This window comes from Lagopus leucura, unplaced genomic scaffold, assembly GCF_019238085.1.
Source record: "Lagopus leucura isolate 7727_CA_CO unplaced genomic scaffold, USGS_WTPT01 Super-Scaffold_100039, whole genome shotgun sequence".
Classification (NCBI taxonomy): Eukaryota; Metazoa; Chordata; class Aves; order Galliformes; family Phasianidae; genus Lagopus; species Lagopus leucura.
In genome coordinates, this window is record NW_024962288.1 from 507,991 (window position 1) to 533,052 (window position 25,062).

The 25,062-nt window shown below is 39.4% G+C and overlaps 1 protein-coding gene across 10 annotated transcripts in view; it reads right to left on the reverse strand.

Annotated features, from left to right (window-relative positions):
* The window catches only part of NCOA3 (nuclear receptor coactivator 3), a 75,630-nt gene extending 63,005 nt beyond the window's left edge, over positions 1–12,625 (reverse strand). For 4 of the 10 annotated variants that reach the window (XM_042883675.1, XM_042883674.1, XM_042883666.1 and 1 more), the window contains exon 1: positions 12,529–12,625. The gene's annotated coding sequence lies outside the window, so the exon portion shown is untranslated. Of the gene's footprint in view, positions 1–12,104; positions 12,409–12,528 lie in introns of those variants that run through there. The other 6 variants (XM_042883676.1, XM_042883668.1, XM_042883672.1 and 3 more) reach the window with 3 other exon arrangements.
* Positions 12,626–25,062: the final 12,437 nt, after the last annotated feature.

Below are 25,062 nucleotides of genomic sequence, written 5' to 3' on the forward strand. Positions count from 1 at the left end.
GGGTTAGGAGTGTTCTGCCTCAGAGAAAGCCAGCCAACGTCATGGGTTTGCACTTACCATAAAGGAAAACATTTGTGCAGCCTCTGTACCAGTGGTATCGCTACCAGTGAGGACATGCACCAGGCTTTTGAACACTAATCTCAAGAGACTGGTTCATAGTTAATTCAGTCAAGCATCTGCCCTGAAACCTGGATGAGCTCCTCTATCCCTAACCTGTAACCTAAAGGAATTAACCTACAGACCCTGCTAAGCTTTCTTAACTCTCTAGATCTTTGCTCAGGAGAAAGAGAAGGACAAAGGTGAAAAAAGATCTCCATGAAGCCTGCAATACTACATATACTCTACAAGAGACAACACTTTAATAAAGAGCACAACTTACCGAGTGTTAGTGCGGTAAAAGGACTTTTTTTTTTTTTTTTTAAGATAGCTTGAAAGAAAGTAGCAAGAATTTACAAAAAAGAAAACAAGTAATGTTTTTCTGTAATTTCAAGGGGGGAAGAATACAAAATTTCATCCACATGTCATCTCCATTCAAACGACACACCTTACTAATTGTGAAGTTCATGATGTAGCTTGTGTTTAGGCAAATTTACAGGGGAAATTCAAAGGAAACACCTTCTACACAATATACGCTATTGTAGGGTGCTTCAGTTTAAGAAAGTCTGAATAGAGAATGCTTTGGAAGCACAGAAAGTGAGGAATTACAAGCTGTCTCTGAGCATGCTCCTTTGCTGAAACGCTTACCTCAAACATACCTCAATCCAATTCACAGCCACTCAGTAAGACTTTTCATACTTATCTGTCAATACTCCACTCAAACTCACACAGATCTCATTTTATTACCTAAAAAAATGATACTGAGTTAACACACAATTAGCATTAAATATCTTTTTTTTTTTTTTTTGTCCTGTTCAAAACAAGCTATTTAAAAACAAAGTTGTGGAAAGAATAAAAGCACACTGTCCTCTGCCATAAGAGCTGCACGCCATTTAATTTTGAACTACCTAGAAATATCTGCGTCTCCCTTTCACATATTCTCTCTCTTTCAGAGATCTCAACACCTTTAGAATTTGTATCTTCAGATATTGTGTTCTGCGGTGCGTTTGGTTTTTTTACATAGGCAGTGAAATCCAGAAGTCTGATGCCTGATTGAAACTTTTCATATAGTTTGGAGTTCACGCATCTTCCAGTGCTTCCAGTAAGGTACAAGCTCCCACTACAGTACCTGTCAGCATACCCACTAACAGGAGCTCCCTTCTATCTGGCCATGTATTTCTAAGAAACTGCATCACGGTGTTTTGGTTTGCTGAACTCAATACCTGAGGTTCCTAATCACTGAAATTTGAGCAGCGTTGCCCACTGTGGTAAGAAGAGCAGACAATGCAATCACCGAGAGCAGAGCTAACAGTGCAATTAAGATACAAGAGGTTTGGTTTTACTCTGAAGTTACACGAGCAGTAGTTTTTAGCTCCCTGGAATGAAGTAGCATCTGTTATGTATATGCAAATATAGCTCAAAGAAAGTACAAAAGAGAGGACTTCAATATTACTCTGTCCCTGCACAAGTTAATTACTTTATCAGAAAGGATCACACATTGTACTACTGCTTTATTGCTGCAGTATCACATAAACTAAAGAAAATACAGCAAAACCTAGAGAACCCTATATTTCACCCTCAAAAGAGCTGATAAAAGTTAACATGCAACTGAAAAAGAAAAAAAATATGGATAGAACACAAGAAGGAAGTTCCCAGACAACATTAATACAACATTCCACAATGCCCCCAACCCAAAGGAACACCACCTATTTTGGTGACAGGTAACAACAAAAAGGCCTCAGCTAAGTTTCTTTTGGTGGCCTGAAAACACTGCTACCCTGGCTCAGACAAGTATTACTTGAGATTGATCATCTTATGAATTCTCATTAATGTGTCACCAAGATGGTTGTAGTCTAAAATAGACCTGTGTCCCATCACTCTGCATACAAGCATAGACAGACTCATTTAGAAAAGGGCTCATATGAACACTGGGTATGTATCTATTTAACAAAGCTTCTTAGCAGAAACGTATTTGTAACAGCCTTCAGCTTTGCGCGTAGTTATTTACTGTGACCTAGCTGCACAGGTTAACTTTGGAAGCAGCTTAAACCTAGACATGAGAAGCACTCCTACTATAAAGTAAGATACATCCATACACAAACTTTGTTCTGTACTGTCTTGTTGACCTTCTTTCCCATTTTGTTTCCATCTCCACAAAACAAATTTTCAGACTTAAAACACAATTTTAATTTTATAGACGTGAAAGCTGCATCTGAAATGACAGTTCAACAAGAGATTAAGTTCTGATGCTACAGTTCATTTAGAAACAAGCATCACCAACTATGAGAGATATTTATAGTTCTTAGACTTCTACATTGAGGTTAAAGACATGAAATCTTTACACCTACAAAGAATCAGTCAACTTCAACAGCACAGGGGAAACAAACAAGAGAAAGCTTTTCACAACAAATAGTAACATAATATATTCTAATCCTACTGACCTGTTAAGCCTTTCAACACTAGGCTCTATGAGATGAAGATACTCATTTTCTGAATCTCTAAAGAAGTGATCTGATAGATTAGTTCTACCTCAAAAAAGCATTACAGCAGTACTTACCCTTTCAGTAGATCAATAATTCAGTAATATCTATACACACCACACTGGCAACAAATCCATATCAAGTGTTTGCAAGTTTCTCAACATCAGCTTCCAGAACAGCACTGAATATATCTACTGAATGCCTACTGACTTGAATGAAAATGATTTTCCAATTCTGATACCATAGATCAAAAACTGTCAGAAATTATTATATTATAATAATATAATTATTATATTGTCAGTAATTATTAAAACTACCAACTCTTCCTGGTAAAAATTCCAAGACAGATGAATGGTGTTGAACTTTTACCTCCAGGTATCACTTGTATCTCTCCTTTTTATAACACAGTTTCAGGGACAGCATCTTACAGGACCTCCATTTGGTTTTCACTTTACTAGACTGTGGCTACAGGAGTCTCACCCCCTGTATTCCCTTGCACTGGAAATTATATCTGTGAACTGGAGGGTAAACAGAAAGCCACAACATAGCTGGGTGGGTTTTGTTGAGTTCAGGGACTTGGGGGCATTTTTCTTTTCCCTCTTTTTTTTTTTTTTTTTTAAACTTCCTTAGGAGGGACAGTAACAGCAATCTTCAGAGATCTGATTCAATGGAATCAGTTTGCTGACTACAAAAGCACCAGTCTTAGAGCAAGACGACAGGTATGAGAAAGGAGTCACAATAGCCCTGACTGGCCTGAGGTGCTGTGGAAGTGCAGTGCACAGCGTCAGGAAGACAGCATTGCACAGGAATGCATTTAAAGGCTTCTCATTTTGTATTTTCAATTAGTATTGCAAAGAAGTCCGTTTGTTGCGATGTTGCTTGCTTTTTTCACAATACATCACCTTAGCTCTCACTCCACTATTTAAGCACAGCACACAAAAAAAAAAACCATAAGGGATTCTTTATGCTCTAACACAAAACAACACAGGTCAACAACGCATATCTGCTGCGACAGAAAAACAAGGCACATTCAACATACAGAGCTGTCTAGTTCTTGCAGAAAGGTCAGGAAGCCTTTCTGTAAACAAGAATTTAACTGAGAGGAGCTTCAAAGTAGAAAAAAAGACTGAAATTGTAAAGCCCTTTAGTTTCACTTCCACCAATGCATATGAAGCTGCAGTAATTTTACAAATAGCCAGTAAACAGGTTTAAAAGTTAGCTGTTTTAAAGAAGAATGTGATTAGAGCAGGATATTTTTGTTAGCACCTTGGTACCTTCAGTAGATCAAAGATAATGACAATTAAGATCTCTAGTAACAGGCAGTCCTTATTCAAATTAAAACTGGAAGCAAGAAACACCTGACAGTGATCAGTCAGTAATAGAAACAGTTACACTGTAAAACAAGAAATTGAAGGCAAGATTAATATAATCAATCACTGGCATCCAGCATGTGTTTGGGTTACACACATCCTTACGCATCAGATTTTTTTTGTTTTGTTTTGTTTTTTTTTTAAATGAAAATACATTTGCAGGGAGCATTCACTCAAGAAGTAGCTTGAAGTTTTAGTCAGAATGAAACTCCTAACTGAAATTCCAGCAACATAAGCAGGTCTGCATGTTATTAAAGGAAATAGTGGAAAATTTCACAGGCTGACATCCAAAATGTCTGCGGTTCCTGTTCATATTTCTCTCTACTTGCAAAGCAGCTATTAGAATAGAGTTTTGTGTGAGCATGTGTGTGTGCATGCTCGTCCTGGAAATTTCCACAGCTTTAAATAACCATTAAAAAGCTTTCTTAAACATACAGCTAAGAGATTGCTAAGATTCCTGCCTAGACAGAAGCCTTAAAATAAGTACAAGTTTAATTGACATAAAGCACTGCTAACACTAGAAAAAAAATGGAAAACTTTTCTCATACACCAATAGCATTGCTTGGCCAATCTGTAGTATCACACTACATATTCACCTCTTTATGGAGGTCATTTGAGGTCCAGCTACAAACAGACAGGCAAGGGAAGATGAAGCAGTTCACAATAATGCAACAGTGGATGACATCACAAGTTGTCCTGTCCCTAACCAATGACAGCTCTCTTTGCATTTCCTCAAATCTCCACGTACACCTCACAGGATCCGAGTCTTTCCCCCTACTGCCTTTGTATGATCTCTAATATGGCCAATATCAATCTGGCAAGTTAGCTTGCGCTGGCTCTATATCTCACCTCCACAAGTCTTAAATAAGAGCTACAGATATGCATCATCAGAAGATAAAGAGCTTCAAGAGAAAACCCACAGGTGTAATGTCTTCAAAAGCTACTCCAGCCTGTGCAGATGCTTTCTTTTGTCAGATCAAAAGAGCCTTCCTCTTAAGAGGGAGGGGTGAAATGGACATCCTAGGTTTAAGAGGCACTGCTGTAATGAAGAGGACAATTTGCAGATAAAGTACTCTTTTGATCCATTTAGAGCTCTTATTAAATATATACTTTAAATGTCAATTAGGCAAGTAGTTAAAACAGATTCTCTCTCTTAGTTATAACTAAGCCAAACAATTGGTATAAATATTGGCTAAAAGGATCTATCTATAAATACCTAACAGCATTACCTGAAATGTGGTCCTCTAGTAGGCTACGTGCACAGGTCTGTCCATTGAGCCACACTTCCCCATTGTGAGCATCAGCAAAGCTTCCACAGAAGGCGAAGAAAGCAGAAGAGAGAGTATTACAGCAGAGTATGCTGCTATGTGTGCTTTAGTACAGTGCAGATGGAAAGAGCATGAAAGGAGTGGAACAAGGGCCACAATTCTCTGGTTTTGTTCAACCAACTTTATGTAAAAAGTTACTACATGGACAGACAAGGTCTTTGGCACTGGTGAAAAAAACAACTTTGTTTTAGATCTTTCCTTCAGGATGGAGCTGATAAGAATGCTAAGAATGGACAACCATTTTAAAGCCACCATCATGAATAAGAGGAAGAAATGACTTTAAACTTTTGTTTCCTCTTCCACAAGCTTCCAAGAAACAAGAAATACAGCATTTCCATGTACTAATTGTGTGCACACATACACATTCAACAGTTGTCTACAAGGAAGTTTCAGAAAAGTTAATCCAAGTAGACTGCACTACCTGATGCCTACACACACAGACGGTTCAAAGCAGCTCTTAAGTGCCCCTGTTCCAGGACTTGCCTGAAGCAAATGTGGTGAAAGCAACTCAGATATTTGACAAAAACAGAACGTTAACTACTTGATCCATTCCATAGGACAATCAGCACAATGCTAGAATTACAAGTGCAGAAGCAAAAACAGCGCTGTCTCTGCTTTAGGTTTTAGTTCAAGTGATGCAGAATAACAACAACAACAAAAAAAAGTAACAAAACTTATCTTGACAGACTATTTTGAACCAGTAAGTTTCCTCAAAACACTGGAGTATGGAGAATATGTACATCGCATTTTAGGTTGTTTTTTTTTGGCACGCAAATAGTTTACTTCTGCATTCTGCTTAACTTCTCTGTGATTAGATAAAGCAGCAAACCATCCCTCCCCCTCCTTCTACTCACTGCTGTATTGCCTCCCTGGTTCAATCACTCTGGGCTGTTTCAGGGAGACAGTGCTGTTATTAGATGTAAGGTAGCCATAGAGAAAATATAGAGCAACATAGTCTAATTGCTGTATTTGAATTCTTAAGTGTGCATGGTTTCTATCACTTAAAGCAAATTCTAACTGGCTTACTAGGTGCTTCCCAGAACAGCTTTCTCAGATTCATGCAGACTCAGAAAGCATTTGAAAAACTTTATTGATTACACATCACTCATTCAGAAGTGAAACAGAAGTTGGTTGGATTACACTGATCAAGTTCTACATGCAATTGACTAAACTCATCAGTATTTGACTAAAAAGACATTGAAAATCGACGCAGTATTCGGGTCCTCTCTACTTTTGTTCAAAAACAAATTAAAAAACCACTGAGGTCTAATGACCAAAGTGAGCCATTGCTCACATAGGTCACAAAGGAAGACAATCTATACAGCAGAGAAACTTTGTCCTCATACAATTTCACAAGTTACAATTCACTCATGCATCACAGTAAGTAAACAATAAATTAGAATCCTTAGAGCTTACCACTCGTTTGCAAATGCAAAGCAGGAATAGCTGATATGTCTCATTATGCTCCAACATTTCGTATCTCATGCTCCAGCTAAAGCTCAGAGCAGTGACAGACCTGATATAGAACAACAAGAATTTAGAGGGGAAAAAGTTGGGAAAAAAAAAACCCCAAACCTACGTTTCCACTGTAAGCTTCCACTGCTTAGGCATTCTCTGACTTACTGTATCTTCAGAAACGAACTATTTCTTGCGTTTCTCCCCAAGATTATTTCCTCATTTTAAGTCTTCATTAAAAATGAGACTCCAAAAACATCTCCAAATAAGACTGCAACAGTAGTCTTGCAGTGGTTGGTGCTAATGAGTCACCACTTGTGCTGTCCTTGCATAATAAGTACAAGTATTTACCTACCCACGTGTGCAGCTCAGAAAAGCACGCAGTAAAGAGACAGCTTGATTTTCTCATGGAACCATTGGTACTAAGTTTCAGCACTGCATCATCTGGTAGTCTTCTTGAAGGAAAAAAGTCCAGAATACAACTTGCAAGTTACATCTTTAAAATACATATACAGACACTAATTTTCAAGTTTGTCACAACAGTTAAAAGAGTCCAGGTTTCTAGAAAAACAAGACAGTTTAAGTCTCCACAGTGATACATAATTCAAAATAATGGACTGAACAAGCTAACTTTTAACAGCACTAACCATCAGCAGAGGACATTCCACACTTCATACTTACTGCCTTTGCATATATGCACCACCCAAAGTGATTCTCAGAGTGACTGAAAACTATGAGCTCTGTTAGGGAAGAAAAACCTTAGAGCTTGATAAAGCAACTGATTTTCAAGAATAACAGAAGCAAAAGTTGCCTAAGATATCCTTACTGGGACAAACTCTTCAACCTTCAGAACATTTTTGGAAGGCTGGAAATCGGCTCATGTTCACCATTCTACAACTCCATGAGTTTCTTCTAAACTGCAGAGGGAGGTAGAACTTACATGGTGTTTTCTGACTAATCAAGAGAAAAAGCTAAAACAGAAGAGCTATATGATAAACAAGTACTAGGTAATAGTTAATTTTGTATTTACAGAACAATAAACCAACAGCGTAGTATTTGCATATTTCTCCATTTTGTAAAGAAGATCTGCAGGACTAAGTCCTTAATTTATTCCCAGGAAAATGAAAAGCTTTCCTAAAGTGGCTCATGATTACATCTTACATCAGCCTTTAAACCATACACTTTCAAAACACAACATTAGCAAAGAGATTATCCAATAATCTACCCCATGTGTTTTTTTTCCAACTGGCATGCAAAAAGAAACTTTCAAATATCAAAGCCAACAGTCTCCTGATATAGCAAAGAGCAGGAAGCACTTCTTACTCTACAGGAGCAACAGTTTGAGGTTACCAAACCTTCTAAGCTTTCACTGCAATAGAAAGTAGCCTGATGAGAGCCCAAGCAGGATTTCCTCTGACCAAATTTCTAGCTATTTAGGCACAACAACATCAGAAACAGAGAATCTGCAGCCTACATTAACTCAACTAAATGCTCTTGATAGAGAGCACTGAGGTTTAGTTCTCCCAGCCCTGGCTAGAAAGTCTCAACAATCCCATGGCTCAGAGAGAAAACTACAGTAAAATCATGGGCTGAAGAAAAAAATAAAAGGGATTTCCACTGGGAAAAAATAATTGTATTTGTCGAACGGAACACAGTCCATTCTTAATACTTGGATATCTGTTTGTCATTGAGAAATATCTGTATGGCCTGTTGAATAAAATCAGGCCATAAAAGAAATATCATTTGTACCATCTATTTTGCTGAGAGAAAGCTACTGGGGACTACAAAAACCACTATCTCATCCTGTTCATATGTAGTCCTATGGAGATACTACCCAAACAGAGCAAATCCCCATCAGCCAGTCTCTTCTGTAGGCAAAAGAGCCCTACAGACTGAGAACAGGAGAAAAAAGGTACTTCTGCCTTTTCTTTCTGCCCTATCCCACTCAGTTCCCCTACTATCACTAGCAATGAAAAGAATCAGCACTTGTAACTACCTGAGAGACAGGTGAAATGCACTGTATTGATAACATTTTCAGCCATGCAACCTGTTTCAGTGCTTACTTCTTAGGAGTAGACGACATTTTCTCATTTCCAGGCAACAGAGAAGGAAGAAAAAAATCCTCATAACTCAGAATAACCCATACAATTGTATATATACATAAAAATATATATAAACTTGCCATGAAAATAAGTCTCTAAAACACCATCTGAGCATACCTGTTGTATCAAATTATCTCACTCCATGGCTCTGACACATCCCAACATGCATGGAAGTGTAGAAACAGTACAAAGTATAGGCTTTGTGACAAAATCTCACGCTCAGCTGAGGCCAATGCAGGTGCTAGTCATTATGGCCAGCAATATAAGAGTTATATTGTTCCTCTCCTCCCTCTCCCCCACTTTCAGGTGCAACTGATAAATCAGGGCAGAACTGTTAGGTAATTTAGCCACATGTGTAACAACTTTGACGAAAAAACTGCTTGCCCTGACCTAACAATTACGAGATTTTCTGGAAAATTTTCACTGTTTCAGGTTTCTAGAATATTCTTGGTCATAAAATGTAATTATAATGGTGTTAGGCTTGAAGTCATGACACTATCCATGCCTGTAGCCTTTAAAAAAAAAAAAAAAGCAACAACCCATAACTTGATGACTGGAAAGTCTTTAAAGTTTCCAACAGGGCAATGATCCATAACCTAGCAAAGAACATTCAGCAAACAGCTGAAGCACACCTGACAAGAACTTACATTTAACAGAGAAGGTGACAAAGGTGGAAAAAAAATAAACAAACCCACAACGTCCACACAAAGTCAGGGAACAAAAAGATTTAAAGGCAGAGAGATACCCACAAAGCTGGCCTTACCACCTCCATCCTAAGCTGTCTGCACCAAGAAGCCTGAGTCCCCAGCATAAGAAAAAATGGGCAACAAAATCTCTGGTGGTCCTTCTTTCTTAAGTAGAATGCTGCATTAAGCAACTGTCCTTTTCTTAACTCCATATAACGTCAGAAATGGAGGTGGCTGTACGTCACAAAGAAAAAAAATCTGTATCTACATCTTAGAAGCATAGAACCTCACCAACAGTAATTCCACATACTTCATGCAAAAAACTGAAATTCCCTTGTGAGATTGAGTTAGGAGGCAAGTTAATTTTGTTCCGATTCAAGGACAATTAGCTTACTGATAACTGCCAGCTAAAAATAAAAGTCACCAATTAAATTAAAAGCATTAAAGTAACAGAGTGTAAGTACATCTCCAATTTTCATGGGATGAAAAGGAATTTGATGTACCTTCTCCTAACTAAACGTAACATTAAAACTACTACGAAATGTTTGCCCTGTGATTTTAATCAGTAAGTTACGTTTCTTCTCAGCTGACTCTTCCTACGCTACATTTAGAAATGTCAATAGATCTAGTTGCAGAAAAAAAGCACACATATTGCCATTTAAATTTAGGTATTCTTCACCATCCTCCCATATCCTAGGCAATTCTTCCCCTCCTCCCATCTTTCAGTATTAAGAAGGAAAACAATATTTAAGATATTCCAAACAGTCACCACTGCAAAGCTTCCACGAACACAATGCAGAATATCCTATATCATACAGTTATTCGAGATCACATCTTCAAGGGAGGCTCATTTAAATGCAGGAGTTGAAGCAACCTCCAGTGTCAGACTAAAGCATCCAAGATCATTTTACATGCTATCAATGGCTTGATTTCACAGACAAATATAACCGAGATGCCCTTTTTTTATCAGAGGTAGGGTTCTTCTGTTTATTTCAGCTTTTTTGTTTGTTTCTTTTGTTGTTTTAAATAAAACAAACCTCTTCTATGCAGCTTTAACACAGAATTTAATCATGAGGGTATCAACTAGGATTTCTTGTCTGGTATTTGTGGGAAAAACAAACCACAGCCAAAAGATAGCACTGTATTGTAGAATGCATTTTTATCTCAGCTACACATTAGTCTGAATGATGCTGTGCAAAAAAATAAGCTGACAATGCAAACTTCTAAATTAATAAATCCAAAACCAGAATGAACTAGGGTTTCAAAAGAATTAAAGAAATCAACCCAGATGCCCACATAAAAGCAGATTGGAAATACTATGCTGTCATCAGGGAAGGCACTTAAAGCAAAGCAGAATACTGGGTTTATTCTGCTTGCCATAACTTCCCTTACCTATCATCTCCCAACCTCTAGCATGACAGCAGCAAATCCACTGTTATGAAATTAAAAGGTATACTAGTAATAATAACAGACCTGCATGAAATTCACTGCAAGTGTCAGAAAAGAAAAAGCCTGTTACAACAACTGCTAACAGCAAATAAAATGACTATACGTTATGCACTGTATAGCTATAAAAAAAAAGCAATTTGGTCAGTTTCCTTTAAATTCAGACTCTTATGCCAGGACTTTCAAGCAGATATTGCTTGTGACTATGAAGTAATCTTGTATTTTTATTTAGAACACACACATCTTCATCTCCTGTATAGCAACTCACTACTATACATATTTTTTTAATAGTGGTGACCGATTTAAGTTAAAATTTTCCTTTTAACTATTTTATAGAGATTCTATAGATACTTTCACACTTCCAAACGTGCTTCAGTCTAGTCTCATTATTCCAGATAAAAATCAAACATATCTTTTATCTGTAAGTCAAGAGGAAACATTAAAGGCTGAAAAGATATTTTTTCACCCTTAACAGGTATAGGAAGAAGGAGACACTACCTGAATTAAAGAGACAGAGTTGAAGCTACTCACTAGATGAGCTGACAAAGCGAGCAGCTTCTCTTTTAAAAGAAAACCTCAGACCACGCAGAAAACTGGGAGCAGAAACCACAAACAAAACCAACTTTAGAACCAAGGAGGACTCTGGGAACTCTGTCAACCTCAGACAGCATCCCCACCCATATTCACCCCACTTATGCCACAGAATCACCAACACCTCATTCAGACAGCAGACCGTGATATCACACAATTTTAAAAAAAAAAAGTTTTCTCATCTCCATTTATCAACATCAGCTGCAGAACAGAAATGAATAAAGAGGCCATAGAAATCAACCTTTCATTTCCAGCATTTCTCATCCTTTTCGTTATTACTTGAGACAAGAGAAGTCACCTCTGAAACTTACCCAGGCTACAGGACGATCAGAAGCAGAATGCAGATAACAAGGTCTCTGGAACCGCCTCTGTGTCAGACAAACCCAGCTGAATGGCAGACGGGGCCATTCCAACCCAGGTACGACACCCAAACACACCTCCTGCCCAGGCTGAGGAGCGCAGGGTCACACGCTTCTCAACATAAGTCTCGGGAATCTAAAGCGATCCCGATTCTCTCGGCGTTACGCGAGGAACCTCCACCCAAACTCACCTCGCTCAGATACGCATCGCACAGCGCTACGGGAAGGCTCCCGCCCAGCACAGCAGCCTCCGACCGCTGCCTCAGGAAAGCCTCCGAACTACACGCAGCGCCGAAGTTACAATGGTTGTAAAGAGGCAGAGGCATTCGCGCGCCGCCCTGGGAATGCTCTCAGCCCCCGATCTTAGCAGGGATCGCTCCCTCACACAGCCCGGCTGCGCGCCCCGTCCTCCTCCCCTCGGGGAGACACCTCCACGCTGGGGAGGGGGAGAGGGAGGAGAGACGCCCCTCAGGGCCAGCCCCGAGCCGCTCCTTCCCCGGCGAGGGGCAGCCCGCCTTCCGCAGCCCGGTCCCACCCCGGCACTGGGAGCAGAAGAACGAGAACCAGAACTCTCCTCCCTCCGCTCGTCGCTCCCTCCCTCCAAACCCCGCTCACCTGGGAAAGGAGCCAAGGCGCAGCTCCGTCCCCGTCTCCCCCTCGCTCAACCTCTCGCCGCCATTTTCCTCGCTGCCTAGATTTAAATAGGAACCAGCCTCCCCGAGCGGAGCCACCGGGCGGCGCGGAGCACTGTGGGATCTGTAGTGCCCACGGAGCCCGCCCCTCCGCGCGCTGCATCCCGGTACTCGTAGTGCCGCTGCGTGCCGGCGGCTGGGCGGGAGCTGCCTCGCAGCGCCGGCCCCGGGAGCGCCCCGTGCCGCAGTGGGCCCGGCCCTGCCGACTTTGCCCTTGCTGTGCACAAGGGTTGTGCACACAGCCCCTGCCGTGCTGCGGATGTGAGGGGACTATGGGAAGTCGCACCGAGGCGGGATTTAATAAAAGTATGTTTTATGCTGAAGGATTAAAATACGATAAGGTGCCGGTCCTGCACGCAGCGCTCAGTCACAGCTATGGAATGTTTGTGGAGGACTTGCGATACCAAGCACAATCTGCTCGGCTTCAACAGGGAAAAAAACAACGTCTGTTGAAGCAAATGTTCAATGTAATGCAAACAGATTGGAATGAAGTTAAAACGAACATAAATAGCATCAGTTTTTACTTCAGCTATATGGAGGCACGGTTCTGAAGCTAAATGACAGCAGTGTTTGCTGGGCACCTGTAAGGCAGAACACAAGGAGATGGGACAGGGACCCACAAAGCATCACCTCCAACCCGACTGCAGGAGTCTTACATTCAATACTTTTCTTAGAACCAGAATTTAAAGCATTCCAGACCAAAATGAGCTGCGTGGAGAACATGGGATACGTGTCAGCTACTCAAAGCAGCCATATGAAAAGGCCCTTATCAAGTTGAAGTTTATAGTGTGAAATAATGGAACTGGCTTAAGTTCTGCCATCTCCTCATACAGAGTTCACTACAGGACCATAGGCACAACTGGTATTCAAGATGGAAAAACAAATAAAGCAATTAAGTATGCCTTCCCATAATTCCTAAATCAATGCATTAAACTAGCGTTGGGCACCTATGAGTAAGTTGCTATTATGTGAGACTTCAGCTATCTCTAAAACAAATATTAGAAAACCAAGCAAATCTAGAGATGAAGCAAATCAGAATATGCTCAAATTCTGAAGAAAAAACAAAACAAAACAAAAACAAATTTGACCTTAGATTTTACTTCGTCATTAAACTACACAAGAGCTTCAAAATTTTAAGTGTGTGCTTCTAATTGCGAATTCAATTTTAACCAACTGGTAGAGATTCCTTATCACAATATCAACAAATAAGGAAATAATTCATGTTGTTAGGGTACCTTAAATGAAGTGAGGTCCTGTTGCATCTCCTGAGAGCACAAGATCTGCTACTTAACAATTCTATTTCTTTCAAGTAATGTTTCCTGCAGGGTTCTCTCCTTCTACTGTGAATTACAACAGAGCATTCATCAGGGCAAGAACAAGAAGTGAGCAGGGTGTGATAAGTTAATGATAGTATGCAATAACACTGGAATTTACTTCTGCTGGTTTTTCATTTGGGCAGACTGCATATTCTTCATATTTCTTACATATAGATCATAAGGTCTTTGAATTACACTCACTGCATTTGACATCTTGGACTCAGCACTAATCAGAACTTCATGTGTCAATACAGTACAAATACTGTGGGTTTTTCTCCCTTTTAATTTTCAATTTCTGTTGCTCCAATTATAAACAGAAACAACATCAAAGTTACCTCTCACTTTATATAATGGATAGAGTAACAAAATACCTTCACTTTTCATTAAAATGTGATCTCTACAAAAATTAATAAACCCCTTGAAATTCTTGTACTTATCTTAAAAGATCATCTTAATAAATGTAGCTGTAGAACAGTAGCATAACATTTTTATCTATTTGCTCCACCTGCTGGTGCATTTTCTTTTTAAAGCAGTCTTTGGAAGCCTAAATGTATTAAACATTTGTCAAAAATATACTTATATGCATTAAGGTTAATATATGTAATAATTTAATTGAACCCAATTCCAATAATTTCTCAGTTAAGAAAAGCCTAATGGATGTACACAGACAAAATATGCAGGGCTTACATTTTAGACATTGCCATAACTCACTTGGTCATCATTTTCCATCATCTATTATTCTTCTCCAAAAAATGCTCTCTCTTTCAGATGGGAGTCACTCTACAAAACTGATTTGTCTTCTTAAATTTTCAAGAAAACAGCTCATGCTATTGATTTCGTGTTAAAAAGACAAAAAAAAAAAATCTTATCTGAGACATACACTGTAGTGCTTCAGCAATGTGATTGTACTTTCTAAACAAATTTTAAATAAAGCATAAGTTTAGCTTATACAACAACTAATGGAGTTATGTTTTCATGATTTCTTAAATAAAAATGCATTTTAACACTCCAATTGTTTAACAAGAAAAAGAACAGACAAATCAACTGAAATAAAAACAGCAGTTTAATAGGAATTAAAACCCACTATATTTGTTGCAATCAGCTACTCACACATTAATCAAAATGAACTGGTTTCAAAGTGGAGCAACTCTGCATGTTAGGGAATAACTGTACTAAAAGAAAATGTTACAACAACACTATTTGTAAACAAGACTCTCTTGTTCCGCTCAGTAAATTCACGATGTGTGTTCCAGCTACTAAGGCTTATAGCTAAACATCTAACATCATCTTCTTGACAATATCAGTGCTCTTTCACCCATTTCTCTTACTGTTAGAAACTTTTGTGGTGAAAGTCAACGTTCAGGTGGCACAAGAAAGGCAACAGATTGTGCTTTCAATTGAAGTTGATGGAGCAGCCCATTCTAATAATAAAGAACAAGTACAGATGAAATATTGCTTCCTTCACCCCAACTTATTGGTCTAAAACATAATGAAATTAATTACTTACATAATTACACAGCTTTCCACAGTACTGAGTGTTTAGAAATTGCTGCGAACTCCGGCTCCTAAACAACATTTTGTATTTTTAGAAGTTACTCTGAATGCTTTCAGTGGATTTACCATGCTATATGGATTCCAGACATACCTCTTGCTTCATTTAAGATGAATGCAATAATTAAACAAAAAAAACCTCTCAGACAGGTGCAGGGGTAACAAACAGACATCGATTGTAGGAACTTTCTGTCACAGAATATCAATTTTGTAAAAACATAAAAACAAGCAGCTTAGACTCTGACAGCATACCGAAGGTATTACAGAAATGGAACAAATTCTGACCACAGAGAAGTTCAAATTATTTTCTTGCCCATTTTCATTGTTAAACTTAAGTGAAATTTGAACATAACTACTGGGTTAATCTAGATCAAAGAGGACCTATAACAAATTTAGGGTTATTAAGAACAATGTTTTTAAAATACAAACTGATGGCACCCACCTAAATAATTAAACAAATGAAAATAACAGCTTTGCAGGGTCAATTTTTGTAACAATCTTCTGTCAAATGTTTGTTGATACTAGCTTTGTTGATACTGGTTTTGATTTTCTTATTCAAAGTTATGTTCTATTTTATAATTTTGCTGCTCCACTGACAGTGATAGCTGTAATTATAAATGAAGAAAATTAAAATGCAGTAAGCAGAAATATAATTCAGCTTCCCATGAAAAAAAACCACAGGAATTAGACCAAAGGAAAACAATAAATAAAAGCCCAAGTATTTCCTTCAGCTGAAGCTTACTTAATGTTAGGAATCTAAAACTTTTAAGAACTTTGACTGTACAAAGCTCAGTAGAAGCAATTTTTTGTTTGATTCCTGTTCTTAAGTCTGCTGTCCCTTTCTCCAGCAGTCAGATGCTTAATGAGGAATATCAAAACTGTAGCAAACAAAGAGAAGTCCTACCAACACAACTTCTCTCAGGTTCCAGAAAACTTCAGGAACTTCCTGAGGTCTAAGTTGCATTTAGCCCGTTATTAGCCACCTTAGTGCTTTATTGGCCACTCACAGACTAAACCCTCAGCAATTAAATCTCTTAGGCTATACTTTCACAAACTTTTGTGGAAATGACTTCTAGAAATCTGCCATTTCAGATTATAGTACTCTTGGAAACTTAAGAACTGTACTAATTTCTATACTCTAATGGAGAAAAAGCAATGAAATTATTCACTGAGAGAAAACAGTTTCCAAGTCTAAAGAATAAAAACAAATGCATCTGCAGAAAGGCTGCTCTGTAATGATAAGGAAAAACAATGTTACAGCCTAAAATCTTCCAGCTGATTTCACATAGTGCTGACTCAGCTGGTAATCCAAGCATAAGAGATTTAACCTTTCTTGGTAGAAACTAACACACACAGATTCATTTCAAAAAGGTATAACAGACATATGCTGACACTGTATTCAATATATACATATATGCTAACAGAAATAGGAAATTTCATAGAACTTTCCTAACTCCCAAGTGACAAAATACTGGGATTTGAAAGTCATATACTGTCATTTATTAAAAATACTTTTTCCACTAATTGTCCTTTGCCAGTAATTGAGATGTTCCTTCAGAGTTCTTTTTCAATAAATCTGACATTCTTTATATAACGTCTTTATTGAGAAGAACAAGCAAACAAACTGAATTTTAATGGTCTGAAACATATTAGAAACAGAATAGACGAGATACAGAAGGGAGAAGATACAGATGACAGCCTTCTTATGAAATCAGTTTTGAGGCATTATAAAAGACAGATTTCAAATAGAAAAAAAACAAACATTAAATCCGTTTCAGGAAATATTTCTCACATTTAGATAAATACAGAGTTCAGTGACAACACTAATCCCAAGGATCACCAAAGGTAACACTAACCATGGCTGGCTCTGTGTGCCATCCTGTTAGCAAGTAGAGAAGAACATGTCATAATTTTGAAGAAGCTATTATGTACATATCATAGAATGGCTCGGGTTGGAAGCCTAAACATATCTAAGAATAATATCAGAAGACAGATACGTTTGTGCTTTCACAGAAAGACATCTCAGATGAAAACATTTAGACTGGAAAGAACTTAAAAATATATCATTTCAGTAAATATTTATTACGCCACCAACTTCTGCTCACTTCCTTTTTGGTTGGTTTATTCTTATTTTTTCCTTTCTTAATATGCTATCTCCATTTCTTCAGCTGAAAATTTATACATCGCCACATCATCCAGGCCTGTGTTAGACAAACAGCACCCAGACAGGTAATCCTAATGAGATTTAGGATTGCATAGAGAGTTACATAAAAGTTTCAGTTATTCATTAATGGACTGCAAATCTGTACCTGCATTTTCCCCATAAATCTGTTATTAAAACAATTTAAATCTTCATACCACAGGAAACAGATGCAACAGAAAGCTTTACCCAAGGCAAAGGCACACAGTAAATGAATGGGAATTGTATGCAAGCATACTGATAAAAACAGTCATGCTTATCAAGGAGTCTTGACCATAGCTTTCAACAGCTGATAGGAAATCGTGCTACTAAAGTCCTTCTGCCAAGCAATCTATGGATGAAAAGTCACATAGATTCAAAATCCCTCACACATATAGGCAGTAAGTATTAAGGGTGAGTGTTAACTGATGAGCTCATGATGAAAAAGTAATAAGATTTCTAGCTGCTTTCAAACATTATCTTAAAATTAATCAGTTTTGTGCTAGAAGATGAGTTTTCAAGCTTTCATTGCCTTCATCTGAATTACTGTTTAGTTTTCAGGTTAAATTCTTCTATATTTGCCAGGATAGCATATTGGCTCTGTGTACTGCCAGAACAATACTTTTAGAAGGTCCAAAAGGTATGGAGTGAAGCTGTCCATACACTTAATTAAATATATATATATTCTTTTCAAGTTATTCATATTAATATTTTTGTTCATATTTTACCAGTGAACAAGCAATTGCATATCAAATGCTATTCCTGCCTGCACTACTTCTCAAGAGAAATACTCAATAGTAACATATTTGCAAGTGAAAACCTCAGAAATTTCTGGTCCAAAACTCAACCAAACCTTCTTTTAATACTAAAGCAATCTATACCCTGATTACAGCATTTGTATGCAGCCATACACAAAACCAAACCCTATGAAGAGGTCACACCAGAAACAAGTTGGTATCTACAAAAGGATTTTACTTCTGTCACTGATACAGGAGATTTTACCTGACGCTGCTCCAAAATTGGGAAGGTATTTGTACTACAAACGTGAAGTTCTGAGAAGGGGAAAAAAGGTAACTTTTAAATAGTTCAGCTTTCCTATTACACAAAAGCAGAACAGATTTTACTGAATCTCACCAATAGCATAGGTGACACTGTACTGCACAGCAATAAAGATGACGACGTACTTTGCTGTGGCCTGAAAATTTAAAAGGAAACAAGAAAAAGGTATCAGATTCTTCAAACAAGACAATTATGCCATCAATAAACGTCCTCCTTCACATAGTCTACATCAAAGCGGTCCCAAAACTGTTATTCATCTCCAACAAATGTGGAGGTTCACCTTGTTGCAATTCCTTTAACACTTGCTACATAGGGTCAGGATTTGAATTATGTCCTTTTAGCTAAGGATCAAATTACTCATTGTTCTACTAAACAATATTTGAAAGTGTTTAGAAGTGTCAGTGGGTTTTATTTATTTCAAAAGTTATGAGATTGCATTAATTCAGATGAAAAGTTTCACCTTGCAAGACAGCCAGTACATCACTTTTTTGGCTAAGTGTCCATATAAACAAATTGAATATTCAAACTATCACCATAGAACTCTCTCATGAATTTTTATCTGGTAAATCAAGCAAGAAAAATCAACTACCTTCTAAGATATAAAGTAACCAATCCAAAGTAACTAACAGTACACCTTTACATTATTTTTCTTCAGTGGCAAAACTGGTTTAAAAAAAAAAAAAAAACAAACACAAAATACTCATCACTTTCAGCCATCCCCACGTTCCTGATAATTTCTGCCCATTCCCATACTGCAGCATATCTAGCCCTTAGCTGTGGCAGTAGATCTGTTAACAATCTGGACTACTGTGTGACCTACAACTGAGTGATAAGAGGTAAACGTGTTTGCTTAGTTTAACTGAAAATAATTAATTATCCAACTTGCACAACTTGAAAAACAAACACTTGTGCTGCTCTAACTGATAAAGTAGTAAGCTATAACACAGGTACATCATAGAATCACAGAACTGCTCAGGTTGGAAAAGACCTTCAAGATCATTGAGTTCGTTCACAACCAAACAGAATCACAGAATCACAAGGTTGGAAACGACCTGCAAGATCATCTAGTCCAACCACCCTCCCATTCCTATTAGTACCACAAGCACTAAACCACATCTCGTAGCTCCTCATGCAGGCGCCTCTTGAACATTACCAGGGATGGCGACTCCACCACCTCCCTGGGCAGCCATTCCAGTGCCTGACCACCCTTTGAGAGAAAAAGTTTCTCCTAATATCCAACCTAACCTCCTCTGGTACAACTTGTGGCCATTTCCTCAGGTCCTACTATTTGCCTGGGAGAAGAGGTCAGACCCTTTTGCACCACAACCTCCCTTCAGGAAGTTGTAGAGTGCAATGAGGTCTCCCCTGAGCCTCCTCTTCTCCAGACTGAACAATCCCAGCTCCCTCAGCCACTCCTCATAAGACTTGTGCTCCAGACCCCTCACCAGTTTCATTGCCCTTCTCTGGACACGTTCCAGGGCCTCAATGTCTTTCTTGTAGTGAGGGGCCCAAAACTGAACACAGTACTCGAGGTGCGGCCTCACCAGAGCTGAGTACAGGGGATGATCACCTCCCTGCTCCTGCTGGCCAGGATGCCGTTGGCCCTCTTGGCCACCTGGGCACACTGTCGGCTCATGTTCAGCCGAGCATCAACCAACACCCCCAGGTCCCTTTCCTCTTCACAATCATCCAACCACTCATCCCCAAACCTGTAACGCTGCATGGGGTTGTTGTGGCCAAAGTGCAGAACCCGACACTTGGCCTTGTTGAACCTCATCCCATTCATCTCAGCCCAGCGATCCAGCTTATCTAGATCCCTCTGCAGGCCTCCCTGCCCTCAGGCAGATCGACACCACCTCCCAACTTGGTGTCATCTGCAAACGTACTCAGGGTACACTCAATCCCTTCATCTAATCCCTTCATCTAACCATACTACTCTAACAGCCCTCCACTCAATCATGTCCCTGAGCGCCACATCCAAACAGTTTTTAAACACATCCAGGGATGGTGACTCAACCACCTCCTTGAGGAACTTATTCCACTGCTTAACAACCCTTTCTATAAAGAAGTTTTTCCTGATATCCAACCTGAACTTACCCTGGCACAACTTAAGGCTATTTCCCCTCGTCCTGTCACCAGCGAGAAGTAAGCACTTTTCACATATTGGAAGAGAGCAATAAGGTCTCCCCTCAGTCTCCTTTTCCCCAGACTGAACAGCCCCAGTTCCTTCAGTCTCTCCTCACAGGCCATATTCTCCAAGCCCTTCACCAGCCTTGTTGCCCTTCTTTGGACCTGCTCCAGCATCTCAATGTCCTTTCTATACTGAGGTGCCCAAAACTGAACACAGTACTCAAGGTGGGGCCTCACGAGTGCCGAGTACAGGGCAGGATGACTTCCCTAGTCTTGCTCACCACTCCATTCCCAATATAAGCCAGGATGCCGTTGGCCTTCTTGGCCACCTGGGCACACTGCTGGCTCATATTCAGCCCACTGCCCATCAGTACACCAAGGTCCCTTTCTGTCAGGCAGCTTTCCAGCCACTCTTCCCCAAACCCATAGGGTCACCTGGGGTTGTGGTGACCAAAATACTGGGCCCTATTGAAACTCACACAGTTAACACTGGCCCATCAAGCCAGTCTATCCAGGCCCTCTGTAGTGCCTTTCTCCCCTCAGGCAGATCAACACTACTTCCCAACTTGGTGTCATCTGCAAACTTACTGAGGGTGCACTCAATCCCTTCAATGTCATTAATGTTAAGTATAAAGTACATAAGTAAAAGAGGAAAAAAGTAACTTGCTCTTTTGCTGCAAGAAATATGAAATTATATCTCACACGGCCAATAGCAAATGCATTTATTACATTTACAAGCAGTCAGTTATCTAGGTTATAAATCAGAGAAGGAGAACAGGAATCATCTGAAAACTGTTGTAAAGAAAAGGAATATGTTATTGTGTCTTTACATTTTCACTTACGCTGATCCTCATAAATGCGAATTAAACAAGTATAAACAACAAAAAAACCTATTTTCATCAGGTGTTACATAACCTACTTTCTAAAAGCGTAATGAAAAACACTCAGGAGTATACAGAGCATTCATTTAACCAACTACTAAGGAAATGAGTGGCACAACAATGCAAAAAGTCCTCTGTAGCAAAGACTGAGGTGGCATATCACTTCAGCATACTGGGAATGCACCCATGAAATTAAGGAGGAGTTACAATCATTGAGAGTGCTTTGAAAATTAATTCTCATAAAGGAAAAAAAAAAGTACATGTCCCCTTTTCTGGCATACAAAAATCAACTTCAGTACAAGTCAGCATCACCATCAAAGGCAGCAATCCTGCCTCTACTTACTGCCAGATGCCTCTTATCAGCGTATCTCACTTGGAAAAGTAGCTGTTTGGTGAATTGGAAATTATACAAGGCAAAACTGACACAGTCAAATGGGGGAGGAAAAAACCCTATTAACTACAATGGTTTAATTTCCTAACATGCTGTGCTGCTCAGCTATACAAGTAGTTTCATGTGTTTGGTGGTGACAACAGCCCAGAGCATCGATGCCAACTTAAAGTGTCCATGGAATGAGACTCACTGCTATCTTCATTGAACAAAGGCATTCTGACAGCACTGCTTCACTCCTTAATTTGGGAGCATGCTTCTTCCCCACTGTTTTCCATGCCAAAAGGACAACAGTGAAGTGGTCAATAGTTCTGGCTTCACTGTGCTGCCTTCCATGACTGGGGATGCCTGCAGGCTGATACAGAATCTGGAGCTGTTTCTATTCTCTTTGCAATTTGAGCCATCTACAAACAGATGTACTGGTTACAACTCTTAACTGTGAAGCTTGTACTTCATATTTAACAAAGTACATAAAATACCTTCTGCATAATTACTTAATTATCATAATTCTTGTTACTCCCACATGTTCACTGCAACCTCATTTCATTCAAAAATGGGACAAATCATATGCTTCCTTTGGTGGAATCCACTCAAACATGATAATATTCTAAAGGAATGCTTAGAAGCTAGCTTTCCTATGAATAAGCTGTTTTTAATGGTCTTTAGGAGAAGATGGCAATAAGCATCTTTGCTAGAAGCCAGCAGGTTAGCTTTTCTGTTTATCTACAAAGTATAGGACACAATGCAACAAACGCTGCACTCTGCTGCAAGTATGGGAGCCCACCTAAGTGGTATTCTGTGGCTGGATAGCCAAGGGTACAAGGATGATGTAAATTTCTCTAGGAGGAAGAAAGAAATCATATAAAACCTTCTATGAAATGACACCAAGGGCTTAAAAAGAAGTATATACTAAAAGAAACATTTACTGAGAAGACAAGAATTAGTGCTGTCAAAAAGGAGCAGTATTGGGCACACAGAAAATTATAACGTTTCTCAGAGACAAGAAAAAATTAGTATGTTAACTTCTAATTTCTAACTGCCTCTTTTCCATTCTCTATAACCAGTGAGTCTTCTTACACACATCAACAGATCTTATAATATTCAGCAGCACTAAGGTAAGACAGATAAACAGTCCTATGTTTAAGAGTTTCCCTTAAAGAAATTCTTACAGTTCCATTTACAGCATTACAATGGTCATTTCTAACTGCAATACACCTATTGGCTTTTTCACATAGCCTCGAGAATAGGAACAAATGAAAGCCATCCTGAGAGGAAACCCTGCATTTAACATAGTACTAAGCATGAACAGATCACAGAGTGAAAAGTTTCGGTTACACTTCCTTTAGCTTACTAGCATACAATGCCTGCAGTACCGCGTTTGGAAGCCTGTCATTTGCTCTCAGAACTTAATGCTACTTTTAGTTCCGAACGATGCGATTGCTAACCTTACTCAACTAACGGGGCACGCCGCGCGGTACCTCGAACACGGGCCCCAACAGGAGGCCCAGTGCCAGGCCGGACACGGTGTCTGCATGGTTCTGGATGAAGAACTCGCGGCTTAGAACAGCCGAGCTGCTATTTTTCCTGAGAAGACCCGAGCCGGCCCGCTAAAACAAACAGCGCTTCTTCCCGCCTCCCCAGCCGGCCTCATCTTGAACGCTGTAAACATAACCAGCCCAACACTCACCCTCTTTCGAGTTCTAACCAATCAAGCTGAAGAACAAAATGATTGACAGCACCAGGAGCGAATCGTTAGGCGGACTGGAAGAGCGGGCTCGGAGGGGGTGGGCGTTTCACAAGCAGTTGGGCAGGCGGGGTTGGAGGTGGGCTTGGTGTAAGTGATGCGGGGTCTTCCAGCCGCGGTGGGTGGGGCTCGCTCTGAAGCCCGCCGCTGAGCGCCGTTAGCGAGCGCGGGCTGTGCGTGAGGCGCGGTGAGTGCTGTGGCGGCTTCGTGCTGTGGAGGCCGCGCTTGAGGCGGTTGTGATCTTGGGAAGTGTGCGAGGTGCGCTGGGCCGTCAGCTCACCTCACTAGTTCTAGAATCAGTACAATTTTTTATTTTATAGAGAGTGGGTTTGGAGCGCTCTGAGGTCTTATGAGCATGGAGATGGGTCATCTGCTGGAATATGGCAGGAGAAAATGAATTGTTTTATATATAAGGAAAAAAAGCATGCTACTCTCTAAAACTTGAGTAGCTTTCTGTTGCTATTTGCTATAGCTGCAGATTGACAAGTGGCCTTGATCCCCAGCAGCACTTCTCTTTTCTCCTGCCATGCCCTCAAAAGGGGTAGGGAACGGTCAAGAGACGGGAGAGCCCAAAACCACGGACTGACACCGTGCTTTCATAGCCCAGAGTACACTAACCTGAGACATTTTTAAGCCTCAGCAAGCAAGCTAATTTGAATGCTTTCCTTACATAGGGATATAGTTTTTTTTCCCTAAGAATCCTTACGTGTAGGGCTTTAAAAGCTCTTATTTCATGTAGCGTTGACATAAGTAGATTTTAGGTAGTTTTATTGCACAAATTTCAGCTCTTATACTTGTAGAAGCTCCAAACAAGCAATATTGTTTGAATTTTCATTTTGAAGCAAAGCTAAAGCAATTTAGGAGCAGATAACATCAATTACTTAATCTCTTACATAGAGGCATGTTTTCCTTTAGGAAAAGGTAAGATTTTTTTTTTAATATGTTAATTAAGTTTAAAATTTGTAATTAACCTCATAATTACGTTATTTTAGCACAGTGAATTTTAAGGCAGACTTAGACCACGAGGTGATCAGATACGATAATTTACAGTAATGTTAAACTAGTATTTGTGCCTCAAGAGCTGTCTGGTGACTTCTGTACGTATTAGCTGGCTTAAGTTTTTTTTTTTTACTTAGACGTATGCTGTATGCTTAAGAGGAGATCATTGTTGTCTAAAATGATTATTTCAATTGACAAAAACCTTGAACC